Source organism: Microchirus variegatus, assembly GCF_963457635.1.
Source record: "Microchirus variegatus genome assembly, chromosome: 5".
In the NCBI taxonomy this organism is placed as follows: Eukaryota; Metazoa; Chordata; class Actinopteri; order Pleuronectiformes; family Soleidae; genus Microchirus; species Microchirus variegatus.
The window spans coordinates 33,800,067-33,805,145 of record NC_139806.1 but is presented as its reverse complement, the minus strand read 5'-3'; positions in this window follow the sequence as shown (position 1 = coordinate 33,805,145).

The window sequence follows — 5,079 nt, the reverse complement described above, 5'->3', positions numbered from 1 at the left end:
ATTTTAGACCGTGGTTCTGACAATCACAGTGACACCAGCTGACGCGAGCTCATGACGAAGAGACCGACGGGAAGAGACTGAGGGCTGCAGGGAAATCTTTAGCAGGACAATACATAGCCGACGTGTGAGGCACCGGAGAAGAATGGCAAAGTCGGGAATCTGAAGAAATGAAAAGGCGAGAAAGAGCAGAAAATTAGTACAGACGGTAAATATTGAAAAAACAATGTTCAAAGAAGGACGTGATTGGAGCATGTTTTCCCCATCACTGAATTGATTTATTCCATAATGATTTTATTTCACACCCTCACCAGGTTTCTTTATTTACCTGTTTCACATGCAATGCTACTGCTTATTTGATAAAGGAGACGTGGGAGAACTGGTTTAGTTGCAGCTGATATACAGTGGTATGTCTCATCTCATACAACTTAACTTAAAAATCCTGAACTGGACTTCTGGTTTGGCAAATGGCAGAGTAGGTAGCAAGTGAGAGGAGCTCTGTCCTTATTTGGCATTTTTTTCGGGGGTTTTTTTTTTCATTTATCATTTAACAGTTTAAAACTTGGTGAACCCGTATTTGTTTTGTTAAACGTATTTACAGTAGTATGCAAATGTTTGGGCACGCCTGTAAGTTTTCATGATTTTCCCTTCATAAATCATTGGTTGTTTGGATAAGAAATGTCAGTTAAATATATCATAAAGGAGACATACACAGTGATATTTGAGAAGTCAAATAAAGTTTATATGATTAACAGAATGTGTGTAAGAAGTATTTAAACAAACTTAGTCATGTGCATAAGTAGATTTTGAGCAGTGTTTAGGGTCGTTGTCTTGTTGAAAGATCCAGCCCCGGCGGAACTTCAGCTTTCGTCACTGATTCCTGGACATTGTTCTCCAGAATCTGCTGATATTGAGTGGAATCCATGCGACCCTCAACTTTAACAAGATTCCCAGTCCCTGCACTGGCCACACAGCCCCACAGCATGATGGAACCACCACCAAATTTTACTGTAGGTAGCAAGTGTTTTTCTTTGAATGCTGTATTCTTCTTCCGCCATGCATAACACCACTTGTTTTGCCCAAATAATTCTATTTTAGTTTCATCAGTCCACAGCAACTTATTCCAAAATGAAGCTGGCTTGTCCAAATGTGCGTTAGCATAGCTCAAGTGACTCTGTTTGTGGCGGGTGCAGAGAAAAGGCTTTTTTTCTGCATTACTCTTCCATACAGCATCTCCTTGTGTAAAGTGTGCTGAATAGTTGAACGATGCCCAGTGACACCATCTGCAGCAAGATGATGTTGTAGGTCTTTGGAGCTGGTCTGTGGGTTGACTGTGACTGTTCTCACCATCCTTTGACTCTGCTTATCTGAGATTTTTCTTGGTCTGCCACTTCAGGCCTTAACTAGAACTGTGCCTGTGGTCTTCCAATTCCTCACAATGTTCCTCACAGTTGAAACTGAGAGCTTAAATCTCTGAGATAGCTTTCTGTATCCTTCCCCTAAAACCATGATGTTGAACAATCATTGTTTTCAGGTTCCAATAATTAGTGCTAAAGGTATTGAAATCAATAAAATGACAAGGGTAGCTAAATGTATACACATGCCTAATTTTGTTTAAATAATTCTTGCACACTTTCTGTAAATCATATAAACTTTATTTCGCTTCTCAAGTATCACTGTGTTTGTCTCCTATATGATATATTCAACTGACATTTGTTATCCCAACGACCAATGATTTATAAAGGAAAACCATGAAAATGTAACGGGGTGCCCAAACTTTTGCATACCACTGTATCTAATGAAAATGTGGCAGAATGGTGGAAATGACATAAAGGAATTAAACAAAATCTAATTTTTGTAATGATTGTGTATTTTGCAGTGTGGCTGCATGCGAGTTTGATTTGGCTTGATTTTTTAGGAGAGTACAAAAATCAAGTCCCATAACAGAAATTATTACATTATAAAGTGATGACAATATGACTACTTGTGTGTGTAGAGGTTACGGTTCAGTTTAGGCCAGTAGTAGTTATGATTAAGGTCAGAGTAAAATTATAAGGAATATTTCTCATACAATTCTGAAACACAACACCACTTTTTTGTACTGAAATTGTGACGGTGTTATTCTGAGGTTGTGTCGTCTTGTGTCATTCCTCATTCACTCATAAAGCAAACCACATCCTGCACAGCAATAACTATAATCGCAATCCTTTCTCTGTATATGACCAAACCATCTCAAAACGTGCCTCTCTTACTGTTCAACCTATGCAGTCCATTGAATATGCAGCTCTGAAGCTGCAAGCCGTACATCTCAGCAGGTCTCACTACGGTCTTACAGACCTTCCCTTTCGCTGCTATCCTTGTCACACATGAAGAGAGAAAGACGAAAGCTACGGAAATGTACAATGCCTGAGGTTGAGCTTTGAGTTGAAGGACATGTGCACACTCATTTGACTGGCATCTGTGCCCATGAAACGTAGTTATTAACTAAATACAATCAGCAGAGTGCACAATCGGGTACACACCATACACTGTGCGAGTTATCCATTTCAATTTCATACTTCTCTGCAACTCTCGACTGCCTCATACTTTACAACAGTTCATTGGCATCAGAAGCATTTGTCATGTAACATATTGGGGGTCCTCTACCAGAAAATAGTAATGAAGTTGAATTTAATAGGTTGTTAGACACATATGCATCATTAAAGAATTTCCTCTGGGATAATGATGATTCCAATTCTGTTTTTAAACACACGGACATGGCCAAGTTAAGGAAATGAATATGATTTATTTTCAACAGTGCATTTTACTTACACTTTTAAAATAGTAACGCTTTCATGAGGTTTATATCGGACTACAATGCACTCAAAATAAATATTGATTTGTGCATACACTTTGAAAGACAGTCGAGCCTAGGATGATTCACCGACAAGTAATGTAGTGTTCCAGTCATGCAGGAAGTACTGAATGGTTTGGTGAACAATTTGTTTTCATACACTGATTCTAATGATTCAATACACCAAAAAATAAGTGCTTTGCCTGTCACTAGTGTATGTGTCTGTGGCGTGTATAGACGTGGAAATTCATATTTTCAATATATATATATAATTAATATAGTGTTACAGTTACAAACATAGGTGATACTGAGGTGATGGGAGGGGCCCCCAAATCGAATTATGCTAAGGGCCCTTGCTTAGGGCTGTACTGTTGCACTGGACATACATGACATACAAAATAACACAAGTATCATCCTCACAGTTTACGTGGATGTGTATGGACTGAACCATCACGCTCCTTAGAGCACATACACCAATTTTCCGACATTCCCTGAAGCCGAATTAGATGAACTTACACGAAACAGTCTCGTGAACGAACCGACGAAACAAAAGAAATGTACATTTATCATCAGAAAAATGGCGGAAAACAATACGGTGGTTTTTCCTATCGCAGTCGCGCTTCCTTCCCTAGCCATGATGTAAATGACAGGTAGACACGCAAGAGAATATAACGCGCTGCGTTGCTCTTTTACCGGGTCTATCACTATAGAGTCCCCGCTAAAAGAGCTTCCTTACCTCGGCTGGGAAAGTCGACGACTCCGTGGCTGTGTTTGGACTTCAGCTCAGCGACATGTCCTCAACTTCCTTATTGTGTGTGAAAGGCAAACGACTGTCACCCCGCACAGATGTCCGCTGCCGTGACGTCATCCGGCTCCATTTAAATGGTTCCTTCACAATCTGTTTTAAAGGTACAGTTTGTCAAATTTTGCATATATTAACCGATTTATCAGATATGTTACACGTTACACAAGTTGATTAACGTTGTTTTTGTTGTTGTTGTGTTAGCTAACCTACGTAGTCATCAGTTAGCATCACAACTCAAAGGATGCGTTTGTCCATTGTGGGCTACCGTAAATGCACATGGAGGTTTAAAATGGCCGCCTTCATAAAACTGACCCACCTCCTGATATAAATGAAATATAATCAATTAATATACGGTTCATTCTTGTAAAATGAAATATACCAATTATACACTTCGAGAACATGAAGTATAATAATTAAGTTTTTTGTAGTAAAAAAATATATAACTGACTGCTTGTGAATTTATTTTGTTAATACATTATGATTTTTTTTTTTTTTTTTTAAAGGTGAAGTAAGTAGTTTATAGTGCCATCTAGAGGAGAGGCTGAAATTTACAACAAAGAACTGCTCCTCTGCTCACCCCCTCACTTCCCTGAGCGATACGGTGTCCTCAGCCGGTCAAATGTCGTCCTCGTCGTCTTTCTCCGTGTCAGCAGATGAGGTTCGTGAGGCGAGGGAGAGGGCGGAGCAGACGAAGCGGAGAGAGTGGAGGCGGGACTTCCGCTACAAGTAAAGAGACGCTTGATTTGTTCTCTCGCGTTTGTCCTTACAGGCTCCGGTAGAAACATGGCGTCGTGGCAATGCAGTAGCGGCACGCGACCATGTTATTTTACATGACTTTTTGAAACACTACGAAAATTAAACAAAGAATATTATACAGTGACTAGACAATGCAGGAGCACATAATATGTATAAAATAGTAGATTTTGGGTTAAATAAACCCATAAATACTACACAGTGTCCCTTTAAAGGTGAAGTAAGTAGTTTATAGTGACAACTATAGGAGAGGCTGAAACTTACAACAAAGAACTGCTCCTCTGCCCACCCCCTCCCTTTCCCTGAGCACTACGGTGTCCTCAGCCGGTCAAATGTCGTCCTCGTCGTCATTCTCCGTGTCAGCAGATGAGGTTCGTGAGGCGAGGGAGAGGGCGGAGCTACCGCGGCCGTAGCAGACGAAGCGGAGAGAGTGGAGGCGGGACTTCCTGCTACAAGTAAAGAGACGCTTGATTTGTTCTCTCGCGTTTGTCCTTACAGGCTCCGGTAGAAACATGGCGTCTCGCTGTGCAACAGCGGCCCGCGACCATGTTATTTAACATGACTTTTAGAAACACTACGAAAATTAAACAAAAACTATTATACAGCGACAATGCAGGAACAAAAAAAGTGGATTTTGGGTCATATACACCCATAAACACTACACAGTGTCCCTTTAATTCATTTTGAAATA